The sequence below is a fragment of the Symphalangus syndactylus genome, chromosome 9 (assembly GCF_028878055.3).
Source record: "Symphalangus syndactylus isolate Jambi chromosome 9, NHGRI_mSymSyn1-v2.1_pri, whole genome shotgun sequence".
Classification (NCBI taxonomy): Eukaryota; Metazoa; Chordata; class Mammalia; order Primates; family Hylobatidae; genus Symphalangus; species Symphalangus syndactylus.
In genome coordinates this window covers 94,648,305-94,662,680 of record NC_072431.2, presented here as the reverse complement: position 1 = coordinate 94,662,680, position 14,376 = coordinate 94,648,305, and the positions used below count along the sequence as shown (strand labels likewise).

The window sequence follows — 14,376 nt, the reverse complement described above, 5'->3', positions numbered from 1 at the left end:
GGTATGTTTTAAGAACATTCTACAGTATCAATAATTATTCAGAGTTCTACTTAGAACAAGTAGAAATATGTCAGGATGCCTTTAATATGACTCATATTTTAGGAGGGAACTGATGGTTTACTTGTTTCCAGATTTGTTTTAGAAAAAGTAGAAGATAGTGCAACATGGTTCAACAGTAGACACACAGCAGTACATTTAAGTAGACACAAACTAATCAAATCACCCAATTTTACAGTCCACATTAAAGACAATGAAAAGGAGCTAAATATCAGTGTCTATCATCAAATACAAATTGGATTTATAATCCTTTGATACAGATCATGGTAAAGAAAAGCTGACGCATTTGGAAAACAACGCCCCCTCCCGCCCCCCACCAAAAGTATTATGATTTAGATTTCTAGCTTCTGTTTCTTCGCCAAAAAAGTCTAGGTTTTTCTGGTTATTCAGAATAAGAATAAATTCACTCGTTCCACAAATGTTTATTGAGGGTTTCCCATGCATGAAGCACTGTTGTAATTGCCAGAGATATAGCAGTGGGAAAGACAGATAAGGAGCTTACATGCTAGTAGGAGAAGTCAGCTAATAAATAAACAAGAGTTCTTCAAAGGTAATTAGTGCTGTGAAGGGGATGAAGGAGTGATGTGTAGAGAAAGAAAGAAAAGGTGGGGACTATTTTAAATAGGATGGTCAAGGAAAGGCTTGTCTGAGCTGAGACCCAAAGAGCAAGAAGCCAAATAAGTGAATATACTGGAGAATGATCTGGAGAAGAGGCAAGAACTAGTGCAAACTTCCTGAGGCAGTAACAGGCTTGACTTCTTCAAGGAACAGAAAAAAAGACAGCAAGGTGATAATTAATGAGGAGAGGGAAAAAGATGAGCTTGGAAAGGCAGGCAGGGACCAGATCACATGGGACCTGTTGTACCTTGATAACAGGTTGGGACTTTTTACGAACAATGAAAAGCCACTGAAGAATTTATATGAGTGAGTAACGTTTATCTGATTTATATAATTAAAATAAAAGTATCTGATCTGATTTTATTTTAATTATAAAATTTTTCAGGCATCTAAGAACTTACAGACAACAAGAAAAGGGATACCTTAAGAAATTAGATTCAGTTAAAATCCCCATGGTACTCTTTTCAGCCCTATTCCCCTCCCTCTTTAAAGGTAACTGCCATTCTAAACTTTATGCTTGTAATTTTCTTGCATGTTTTTATGCTTTTACCACACGTACTCATACATATCTATAAACAATATGTAGCACTGCCTTGCATGTTTTTAAACTTTATATGAATGGTACCATACTGTACATATTCTTCTGTACTTGCTTTTTCACCTTCAGTATTATGTTGCTGAGATTTATCCATGCTCATTAATCCTTAGCAACTATTTAGCATTTTCTTGGATTAACATGTCATGATTTCTCCATTCCTTGGTTGAAGGGCACTTATGTTGTTTTCAATGTTTTTGTTCATATCTCCCTGGGCAGGCAATGGAAAATAGACAAGAGTAGAAATACATAAGCCAGTTGGAAGACTCTTCAGTAGCCTAGCAGAAAGCTAGTGGAGGCTAGGATTAAGAGAACAACAATATAGATGAAAAGAAATAGAGAAACTTGGTATATGTTTTGGAGATGCAGCTGATTGGACTTGCTGATGAATTTGGTAGGCAAGAGGGGTTGCTGAGAGAAGGCGAAAAATCAAGGATGAATACTAATTTTTGGCCTTGAGCAATTTTAAAGGCATCTAAAGGCTGAAATCTAGAACTCTAAAAGGTGTTTTATGATGTCATATTTTAATTACTTAAGGTTAGTGAAAATCTTATCTTACTTATACTTGTGTCTCCTCTAGTGCTTTGCAATGTATAATATTAGGTACCCCAAAAAAATTTGTTGAATGAGTAATAGACTTTACAATTGGTTCTCTATGGTGCATAGGAATTATATTTAGATTTAGTCATATGACAATCTTGAATATTGTCAGAAAAAAAGTGAAATGATGCTAGATTTTATTAAAATAATGCAGGAATAAATCTATTTATCTTTGGGAGTTATTAATAAAGCAAGATTGGCTACATGTAAACATTTTTGAAGCTGAGTAGTATATGAGAGTTGAATTTTTGTGAATGTTGGAAAATTCCATGATAAAAAGTTTAAAAAGGCCGGGCACGGTAGCTCATGCCTGTAATTCCAGCACTTTAGGAGGCCGAGGTGGGTGGATTGCTTGAGCTCAGGAGTTCAAGACCACCCTGGGCAACATGGTGAAACCCCGTCTCTACTAAAATACAAAAAATTAGCTGGGCGCAGTAGTGGGTGCCTTTAGTCCCAGCTACTCAGGAAGCTGAGGCAGGAGAATCGCTTGAACTTAGGAGGTGGAGGTTGCAGTGAGCCAAGATTGCGCCATTGCACTCCAGCCTGGGCAACAGAGTGAGGCTCCGTCTCAAAAAAAAAAAAAAAGTTTAAAAAGAGATTTTTAAAAATTTAACCATTTCCCCATCAAGAAGAGAATTGTCCCCTATTTGTCACTTCAAATATTAGGTTGGTACAAAGGTAATTACAGTTTCTACCATTCAAATTAATGTAAACATCCAAATAATAATCGCTCTAAGGAAGCAGCTTGTCAGAGAATTAGGAATTCCAGCAAAGTTCTTAACATCTTGGGGCTTATAAACCCCTTAGAAAACATGATGAAACATATGAACAGTTTTCCAGGAAAAAAAGCACATATTTACAAATTTGCATAAATATAGCCAGGTGTTTTTGACATTCTTTGAAGCTAATGTCATAGACCAGATTAAGAAAGGAAGGTCAGTTAAAGACCTGCATTGAAGTTCTGATACTATTGTATGAGTTCTTAGGTAATTTGTTAACCTGAAATTTTGTCACATTAGTTTTTTAATTGCTTAATATTCTACTCCACAGTTGGTACTTACATTCCTACCCAGAATTTGCAGCCAGACGATTGGGGTTTGAGCCTTCCCTTTCCCACTTTTAAGCTATAAGATCTCAGAAAGTCACTTAACCTTTCTGAGCCTCAGCTTCTTTATCTATAAGTCTGAAATAGTAATAAATACACTAAGTGCTATTGTGTGATAAAAATGAGCTAATATAATTAAAAGTCCTTCATAAGATTTAAAGAGCACTGTAAATTGGTGGTCATATTTTATACCATTATGTGCCAGAAACTCTTCTAAATTTTTTTTTTGAGATAAAGTTTTGCTATTTTTTTAACGAAAAAGTATTTTATTATTTTGCTGCAAAGCTGTTGCTTCACAGTGTAAAAATAGCACCAGCAAATGCAATATATTGCAAAATTCAGATAGTGTTGTTCTTCATCTGACACTGTACAAGCAACAAAAACTTCTTCACTCCCAGTTATTTCCAACGGAAAGATCATTAAGTATTTCAACTCAAATCCAGGTATAGATATACGCAAGTTACAACATTATAGAAGGCTTAAGAATAACGTTATCGTTGAATTATGTAATTTTTTATATACTCTAAGTTCTGGGATACATGTGCAGAACTTGCAGGTTTGTTACATAGGTATACACGTACCATGGTCGTTTGCTGCACCCATCAACCCGTCATCTACATTAGGTATTTCTCCTAATGCTATCCTTCCCCTAGCCCCCCACCCCACGACAGACCCTGTTGTGTAATGTTCCCCTCCCTGTGTCCATGTATTCTCGTTTTTAAACTACCACTTATGAATGAGAACATGTGGCGTTTGGTTTTCTGTTCTGTGTTAGTTTGCTGAGAATGTGGTTTCCAGCTTCATCCACATTCCTGCAAAGGACATGAACTCATCCTTTTTTATGGCTGCATAGCATTCCATGGTGTATATGTCCCACATTTTCTTTATCCAGTCTATCATTGATGGGCATTTGGGTTGGTTCCAAGTCTTTGCTATTGTGAACAGTGCTGCAATAAACATACGTGTGCATGTGTCTTTATAGTAGAATGATTTATAAGCCTTTGGGTATATACCCAGTAATGGTATTGCTGGGTCAAATGGTATTTCTGGTTCTACATCCTTGAGGAATCCATTGTCTTCCACAATGGTTTAACTAATCTACACTCTCACCAACAGTGTAAAAGCATTCCTATTTCTCCACATCCTCTCCAGCACCTGTTGTTTCCTGACTTTTTAATGATTGCCATTCTTACTGGCGTGAGATGGTATCTCATTTTGGTTTTGATTTGCATTTCTCTAATAACCAGTGATGATGAGCTTTTTTTCATGTTTGTTGGCCGCATGTCTTCTTTTGAGAAGTGTCTGTTCATATCTTGTGTCCGCTTTTTGACGGGGTTGTTTTTTCTTGTAAATTTGTTTAAGTTCCTTGTAGATTCTGAATATTAGCCCTTTGTCAGATGGATAGATTGCAAATATTTTTTCCCATTCTGTAGGTTGCCTGTTCACTCTGATGATAGTTTCTTTTGCTGTGCAGAAGGTCTTTAGTTTAATTAGATCCCATTTGTCAATTTTGGCTCTTTTGCCATTGCTTTTGGTGTTTTAGGCATAAAGTCTTTGCCCATGCCTGTGTCCTGAATGGTATTGCCTAGGTTTTTTCTAGGGTTTTTATGGTTTTAGGTCTTACATTTAAGTCTTTAATCCATCTTGAGTTAAATTTTGTATAAGGTGTAAGGAAGGGTCCAGTTTCAGTTTTCTGCATGTGGCTAGCCAGTTTTCCCAGCACCATTTATTAAATAGGGAATCCCTTCCCCATTTCTTGTTTTTGTCAGGCTTGTCAAAGATCAGATGGTGGTAGATGTGTGGTGTTATTTCTGAGGCCTCTGTTCTGTTCCATTGGTCTATGTATCTGGTTTGGTACCAGTACCACACTGTTTTGGTTACTGTAGCATTGTAGTATAGTTTGAAGTCAGGTAGCATGATGCCTCCAGCTTTGTTCTTTTTGCTTAGGATTGTCTTGGCTATATGGGCTCTTTTTTGATTCCATATGAACTTTAAAGTAGTTTTTTTCTAATTCTGTGAAGAAAGTCAATGGTAGCTTGATGGGGATAGCATTGAACCTATAAATTACTTTGGGCAGTAGGACCATTTTCACGACATTGATTCTTCCTATCCATGAGCATGGAGTATTTTTCCATTTGTTTGTGTCCTCTCTGTGATTTCCTTGAGTAGTGGTTTGTAGTTCTCCTTGAAGAGGTTCTTCCCTTTGTAAGTTGTATTCCTAGGTATTTTAATCTCTTTGGAGCAATTGTGAATGGGAGTTCACTCATGATTTGGCTGTTTGTCTATTATTGGTGTATAGGAATGCTTGTGATTTTTGCACATTGATTTTGTATCCTGAGACTTTGCTGAAGTTGCTTATCAGCTTAAGGACATTTTGGACTGAGATGATGGGGTTTTCTAAATATACAATCATGTCATCTGCAAACATTATGTAATTTTTATAACTAGTTTTTACCATGGATAATTTAATGAATTCTGAATACTAGAGCCTAGTCTAAAAATCATAGAGTATTATAAAATAGAAGAATATTGTGTTTATCTATAATCATTTAAAAGATAAAGGGCATTCTTTCATTAGTGTTAACAGTAGTTTTTTTTTCCCCCATCAGTAATGCTAAAAGTTGCTATTCTACGTCTTCTAACCACTGCTAATTTAAGACAATTCTGCTGGGTTGCATAATTTCATACTAGTTTATTTAGGGGTTCCATTATCACTCCTCAATAGATTTTATGTATTTCTCATACACTTCTTCACTCATAAGTTCATCCAGTTCTGGAGAGTTACTCAGTGTCATCTTGATCAGCCAACCATCTTCATAACAAGATTTGTTGACAAGTCCTGGATTTTCTGCAAGAGATTCATTAATTTCAGTTACTTCTCCTGATTAAAGAGAACAGATTTCACTAGCAGCTTTCACACTTTCCAAAGCACCAAACTCATCTTGTTTGTTCAGTTTTGTCCCAACTTCAGGCAGACTACAGTAAACATCTCCCAAAGCTTCGTGTGCAAAATTATTGATTCCCACTGTTCCAATACCATTTTCTGTTGTTATCCATTCATGCTTCTCTGTGAATTTACGCACCCAGAGCAGAACGGGTCCTGTGAGCAGCGTCCAGATGGTGCCTGCCCCCAGCTGCCAGGGCCTTGGCAGGCAAGGCGTGGTGGGTTCTTGGAGCTCTCGCAGGCTGCAGAGCACGGCCCGCATGCTCCGCGCTGCTTGCAGTGCCATGTTCGCAGGAGTTTCGCTCTTGGTGCCTAGGCTGGCGCAATAGCGTGATCTCGGCTCACTGTGACCTCCGGCTCCTGGTTCAAGCGATTCTCCTGCCTCAGTCTCCTGAGTAGCTGGGATTACAGGGGCCCACCACAAAACCCAGCTAGTTTTTGTATTTTTAGTAGAGATGGAGTTTCACCATGTTGGTCAGGCTGGTCTCGAACTCCTGACCTCAGGTGATCCACCCGCCTCGGCCTCCCAAAGTGCTGAGATTACAGGCGTGAGCCACCGTGCCCGTCCTTAACTTTTTAAGTACTGTCATTAACCTCATTTTTACCCATTAGAAAATTGAGGTTGAGAGAAGTCAAGTAACTTGCTTGGTGTCACACAGCTAGTAAGTAGTGGAATTAGGATTTGAGCCCAGCCATTCTGACTCTAGATTGACTGCTCTTAATTCTTATGCTGTGAATTACATTATTATTCACCCAAAATATAACATCCTTCCACTGCCCCATGATATAATGTTTTGATCATCTGATTAATTCTATTAACCTAGCACTGTGAAGAAAATTATAATTCAAGTGGTAGTCAAATTCTAAGAAAAAAATATATGCCACTTTCATCTATGTTAAACCTTGTGTTAATCCAGTCTATCGTTGTTGGACATTTGGGTTGGTTCCAACTCTTTGCTATTGTGAATAGTGCTGCAATAAACATACGTGTGCATGTGTCTTTATAGCAGCATGATTTATAGTCCTTTGGGTATATACCCAGTAATGGGATGGCTGGGTCAAATGGTATTTCTAGTTCTAGATCCCAAATGTGGCACATATACACCATGGAATACTATGCAGCCATAAAAAAGGATGAGTTCATGTCCTTTGTAGGGACATGGATGAAACTGGAAAACATCATTCTCAGTAAACTATCGCAAGGACAAAAAACCAAACACCACATGTTCTCACTCATAGGTGGGAATTGAACAATGAGAACTCATGGACACAGGAAGGGGAACATCACACTCTGGGGACTGTTGTGCGGTTGGGGGAGGGGGGAGGGACAGCATTAGGAGATATACCTAATGCCAAACGACGAGTTAATGGGTGCAGGAAATCAACATGGCACATGGATACATATGTAACAAACCTGCACATTGTGCACATGTACCCTAAAACCTAAAGTATAATAAAAAATAAAATAAAATAAAATAAAATAAAATAAACAGAAAAAAAAACAAAGAAAAAACATAAAACAAAACAAAACAAAAAAAACCTTGTGTTGGTTTAAAACAATTTTTAATTAAAGTGTTTTACATTTAAATTTCATATTCTTAATTTTTTTTGTTTATTTTTTTCTTTTTTTTTTTTTTTCTTTGAGATAGAGTCTTGCTGTGTCACCCAGGCTGGAGTGCAGTGGTATAATCTTGGCTTACTGCAACCTCCACCTCCCAGGTTCAAGCAATTCTCCTGCCTCAGCCTCCTGAGTACCTGGGATTACAGCTAATTAGACCACCAGCCAATTTTTGTATTTTTATTTGTATTTATTATTATTGTTTTTTGAGATGGAGTCTCGCTCTGTTGCCCAGGCTGGAGTGCAGTGGCACAGTCTCTGTTCACTCCAACCTGTGCCTCTCAAGTTTAAGAGATTCTCCTGCCTTAGCCTCCTGAGTAGCTGGGATTACATCACACCACGATGCCCTGCTAAGTTTTGTATTTTTAATAAAGACAAGGTTTTACCATGTTGACCAGGCTGGTCTTGAACTCCTGACTTCAGGTGATCCACCCACCTCAGGCTCCCAAAGTGCTGGGATTACAGGCGTGAGCCACTGTGCCCAGCCTAATTTTTGTATTTTTAGTAGAGATGGGGTTTTGCCATAATGGCTAGGCTGATCTTGAACTCCTGGCTTCAAGTGATCCTCTGGCCTCGGCCTCCCAAAGTGCTGGAATTACAGGTGTGAGCCACCATGCCCAGCCCTGTTTAATTTTTGTATTGTAAAATTTTACTTTATTTAAGACCTTCTTTGGAGAAGTGCTTGTGGAGGCTGGGGCAGGGAAAACACAAGGTGAGTCTGAGGCATCACGTGGTGTCAAAAAAGTAAGGAGTGCTCAAAAAATAATGGGGGCATATCAGGAAGACATAGGGGCCGACTAGAAAGAACTCCCAGTGGCCAAAGCTGAAGCAATTTGAGCAAAAAGTAAATAACAATAGCATTGGATTATAATCCACATAATAAATATTTATGAATTCATATTGATATTAACAAATAATTGAATTTTTAAAAACTAATGGAACAAAAGAGACAGCCTACATAAAATTCCAATTAATAAATATGGAAAAAATGAGGGAAATAGAAAATTAAAAACAGAACACCACACTAATATTTGTTGCAGGCAAGATCCATTAATGAATGCTTAAAATCAGTGGAATAGAAACAGGATATTTTCAATTTCAACATATCTTCCCCAAGTTATTTATTAATAATAAAGGTAAAAATAGTAACTTTGTAGTGGAGAAACCTGGCAAATAGCACCTTAATCAAGTGATGGAGACTAGCATTACTGTACTAAGACATATCAGTATCATGAACCCCCGATCATGATATTGTGAGAAGGGCCCATCATTTCCGTGTATGCTTGTCAAAAAATGCATAAACTTGATTTAATCATGAGAAAACATCAGACACAGAAAAGCTGAAGAACATTCTACAAAAACCTGACCAGTACTCTTCAAAAATGTGAAGGTCATGAATGCCAAGGAGACACCGAGTCTACATAGTCTACATAGTTGGCAACTAAAAGGACATAACAACTAAATGCAATGTGGGGCCGGGCGCAGTGGCTCATGCCTGTAATCCCAGCACTTTGGGAGGCCAAGGGAGGAGGATCACTTGAGGTCAGGGGTTTGAGACCAGCCTGGCTAACATGGCGAAACCCCATCTCTACTAAAAATACAAAAATTGGCCAGGCGTGGTGGCGTGGGCCTGTAATCCAAGCGACTTGGGAGGTGGAGGCAGGAGAATCGCTTGAACCCAGGAGGTGGAGGTTGCAGTGAGCCAAGATCACACAAGTGCACTCCAGCCTGTGCGACAGAGTGAGACTCCATCTCAAAAAATTAATTAATTAATTAATTAATTTTTAAAAAAAGAAAAACCAAAAATAAGCAAATAAATGCAATGTGGGATCCCAAATTGGATCCTAGAAAAGAGAAATGATGTTGGGAAAACCAGGGCGATACAAATAAAGTCTGTAGTTTAACTAATAATAGTATTATACCAATGTTAATTTATTAGCTTTGACAATTGTAATATGGTTACATAAAATGTAAACATTAGGGGAATCTGGGTGAAGCGTACATGGGAATTCTTAGTACTATTTTTGTAACTTTTCTGTAAGTCTAAAATTATATCAAAATAAAATGCTAAGAAGGGAAGTAAGCCCAGACCCTGCATTGTTTTAAAAAATTGTTTAAACAATCTAGTCCAATATTTCCCCAAATTCAGTCATTTGAATATAAATTTCAGGATTTTGACAATCTATGTAATAATAGTAATATCAACAACAACAATCAACATGTAGTGAATTATCACAATATTTGACAAGGGAGGAAAATGAGGAACAAAAAAATAAGCAACTCATTCAAGGTCACAGAACTAATAGCTGGTAGAACTAGGATTCAACCTTAGGCAATTTGATGTAGCATTCATCTTCATTTCTCCTGTATACTATTTCTGACCTGTATCCTGTACTGCTATGATATGTATCATTATTTACTTACTAACTTAAAATTGAACCCATTTTTAAACTTAAAAAACAATAATCAAGCAAAATAATAAGCTATGTTATAGCATCCTCAGGACAGGAGTTTTTGTTTTATCCACTAATATTTTATTCACAAGTTCATTGAACAGTGCCTGGCACACAGAAGGTACTCAACAAATATTTGTTGAAATAACTTTGTATCACAACTATAAGTAGCAAACCAGCATCATTTGCCAGAAATAGATTATCTTCTAAGTAAATATGATGAAAATAATGTAATATTATTAAATGCTATTGCTTCCTGAAGGCTCTGGACCTGAGCCCAGTATCTCTATATTTAAAAAGTAATGTAAGTGTTAGAAGATATCAAAAGCGGATACCAGTTCCAAACAGACTTTCTATTTGATTTAATCAGATGGATTTAAAGAGAATAATTTTCTGAGCAAACCAATTTTATTTGAAGTCATATCAGTATGCCACCTAAAATCATCATACAAATGGCCAGAGTAAGGTCGCATTCTTTAGGAAAGATGGCCTTCTTCTAAATGGACCAGTTGAGTCAGGGTTCATATAATATTAGACAACTCAGTCTCTCTCAGTCTTCTTCACTCCTCCTTAAATATCATCTTGTCTGTAATATCCTACTTCCTCTTATTTACCTCTCTATTCCTACCACCAATCCCCTAGATAATTATTTGTCTCTGTAACACTCTTTGTGCATTTCTCCTTAATAGCACTTAAAACATAAATTCATAAATTCATAATTATCTTTTCCCAAGTCTGTCTCCTTCACTTAAATTATAGTTATATGGGGCATCAGAGAGAGTGTCATAGCATGTTTATATCTCCAGAGCTCATACTAGTATCTAACAAGATGAAAGGCCCATAATAAATTGTTGATTTATTAAATTAAACAAATTAGAGGAAAAGAGAGAACTGTGCAATTTTCTTCTATCCGTGAAGCCATGATTTTGTCATTGCCTGCATTTGAGATGCTTACTCTTGAGATCATTCATAAGATCTTCCCAAATATACATAAGGGTTCTACATGAAGATGAAAAGTACGTACTGAGCCTTTCCTTCAAAAGACTTCAGAATTAATTTGCTTCCTAGGGCAATTATAATATAATATCATTCTCCCTTTGGCAGAATAAATGCTTTGCCCAGGATGGGCACCTCCTTCGTAGATGTGACTGCAGCGTTTTTGCAGCTTGCTGATAAAGTGGGGTAGTGCTAAGGTCACTTTTCTATACCTGGGTGATGATCTCTGCTCTCCATAGAAAAAAATAATGGAACAATACAGAGGTCCTAGCTGACATGAGTAAGAAAGGTACAAGATAGTAAAGGAAACACATCACAGAACAACATTTTTACTAGAAACCAGAGCTGCAATCTTCCTCAGACATCTCTTAAGATGGCTAATAACAGTTTCTTGGAAACCAGCCTGTTTATAACTATTGCATTTGAGAACAGGATTCAATATATAAATACAAGCCCTAATATAGAGGTACATAGCAAGCATCACTAAGACATTGAGCTGAAATCTTCTCCATATTGTGAAATTGTTATTCAGAAAGCAATAGCTTTCATATATATATATATATATATATGCCTAGAAAAATAGAATGGAAAAGAGTCTATAATAAGTGTTAATAAATATAAAATACTTCATCTTCATTCATAATCAGAGAAATGTTATCAAAATTGTAAAACCACACAGATAACTAGTTTTCTTCTACCAGACAGGTGAAAATCTAAAAGTTTTACAACATGCCTTATTGGCAAAGCTGTCAGGAAATAGGCACTCTTATGCATATAGCATAAACTGGCACAATTCTTATGGAAGGTAATTTGGCAATAATATCAAAATTACAAATGCATTTACACTTTAACCTGCCAACGTCACTTCTGGGAATTTATCCTTTACACCTGCAACATGTGAAATTACAGATATACACTGTTATTTATTGCCTCACTGTTTGTAATAGCAAAGGATTGGGGAAAAAAACCAAACATCCATCAAAAGGGCTTTTTTTGTACAAAATATATTTGTACAAAAATAAATTAGGCAGGGCTCAGTGGCTCATGCCTGTACGCCCAGCCCTTTAGGAGGCTGAGGCAGGTGGATCACCTGAGGTCAGGAGTTCGAGACCAGCCTGGCCAACATGGCAAAACCCAGTCTCTACAAAAAAATGCAAAAATTATCTGGGCATGGTGGTGCATGCCTGTAGTCCCAGCTACTTGGGAGGCTGAGGCACAAGAATTGCTTGAACCTGGGAGGAAGGGGTTGCAGTCAGATGAGATTGTGCCACTGCACTCCACCCTGGGCAATAGAACAAGAATCTGTCTCAAACAAAAACAAACATAAATAAATAAAATACATTGTATAAATCTCAATTGAGAGACACTTTACAAAATACCTGACCAGTACTCCTCAAAACTGTCAAGGTCATCAAAAACAAGAAACTTCCACAGCCAAGAAGAATCTGAGACATGATGACTAAATGTAGTATAATATCATGAAACAGGAAAAGATAAAACTAAGGATATCAGAATAAAGTATAGACTTTAGGTAGTAATAATAAATCAGTATTGGCTCAATACTTGTAACAAGTGTACCATACTAAAGTAAGATGTTAATAATAGGAGAATCTGCATGCCTGGTGTATGGGAATTATCTGTACTATCTTCACAATATTTTTGCAAATATAAAACTGTTCTTAAAAATGAAGGTTATTAGGCCGGGCGCGGTGGCTCACGCCTGTAATCCCAACACTTTGGGAGGCCGAGGACGGTGGATCACCTGAGGTCGTGTGTTTGAGACCAGCCTGACCAATATGGTGAAACCCCATCTCTACTAAAAATACAAAAATTAGCTGGTCGTAGTGGCAGGCGCCTGTAGTCCCAGCTACTCAGGAGGCTGAGACAGGAGAATCACTTGAACCTGAGAGGCAGAGGTTGCAGTGAGCCAAGGTCACACCACTGCACTCCAGCCTGGGGGAAAGAGCAAGACTCTGTCAAAAAAAAAAGAAGGTTATTAATACAAATATGTAAATTACAGGATAGCCATATAATAGAACAGTTCTATACAACACTCAAGAAAGAACAAAGAGGCTCTCTCTGAAGTGACAAAAAAAAAATCTTCAATGTTGTTAACTGAAAGAGTTATGTAAGGACTTTTATTTGTCTAAAGAAACCCTGAGGTCAGGCGCGGTGGCTCACACCTGTAATCCCAACACTTTGGGAGGCCGAGGCGGGCGGATCATCTGAAGTTAGGAATTCTAGACCAGCCTGGCAAACATGGTGGAACTCCGTCTCTACTAAAAATACAAAAATTAGCCGGGCGTAGTGGCAGGCACCTGTAATCCCAGCTACCCGGGAGGCTGAGACAGGAGAACCCGGGAGGTGGAGGTTGCAGTGAGTGGAGATGGTGCCACTACACTCCACCCTGGGTGACAGAGCGAGACTCCATCTCAAAAAAAAATTAAAAAAAAAAAAAAGAAAGAAAAAGAAGAAAGAAAAAAGAAACTCTGCATGCACACATAAGCATTTAATATCAGTGGCCATCTGTTGAGGTGGAGTGATGAAACAAAGTGGATGGAACACAGGGTGAGAAGATACACACGCGCGTGCACACACACACACACACACACACATTAACCATGTAAATGCAATACCTATTTAACTAATTTTGTTACCTCTTGCCTATATGACTGTATAAATAAGCAGTGAGATGGACCCTGGGTAAAATGAGATCATAGTTGAGAAGCAATCCTTTTCCTCAAATGCTGCATCTTCCACTCTTGTATCTCTATGTATTCTTTTTTTTTTTTAAGTGTAAAATGATTTGAGCCTGGCAAACCTGTATGAACTAATCTCCTACAACCAAAACTCCCAAATGCCTAAAAGATCATGCCACCCTTCCACAGTATACTGTTTCTTTTTATGTAAAGTGAGGGTGGGCATAAATAAAATTTTCTGTTCTGAAAAACTCTTATTATCAATGAAAGATAATTTATGGAGAGAAAAAACAGGGGAGTAAGTACAGAACGGCAGATCCATAAGAAATTGTTCCAAATGAAAAGCAAGCTGTGAAAATTTGTATTTTCAGAAAAGATTAACGAAGTCAATCTCTGTCCTACCTCTACTGCGATATTCCTTCCCTGAATATTTTAACAGTAGATATATAACAAGACAGAGTAATTTGAAATCAGAAGTTACTCATTTAAAAAAAACTAGTAATTTAAAGAGTAAAATTCATTTTGCCTTGATTCCAAAGAGCTGTTAGAAACACAACTCTCATGGAAGGACATTTAATTATATGAGCTTCACAATAACATTATCTTCAAATCAGGCCTACCCCCTAACATTTGGGGGATCTGAGTCAAAAGCACATGTTGAAGTCAACATCTCATGTTGACTTTAAAACTC

At 37.5% G+C, this 14,376-nt stretch overlaps 1 protein-coding gene and 1 pseudogene across 1 annotated transcript in view; both read right to left on the bottom strand.

Moving 5' to 3' along the window:
- Positions 1-14,376, bottom strand: part of HERPUD2 (HERPUD family member 2) — a 173,131-nt gene that overhangs the window by 134,277 nt on the left and 24,478 nt on the right. The gene's annotated exons all lie outside the window — the stretch shown is intronic.
- LOC129490039 (glycine cleavage system H protein, mitochondrial-like) lies at positions 5,583-6,205 on the bottom strand (annotated as a pseudogene).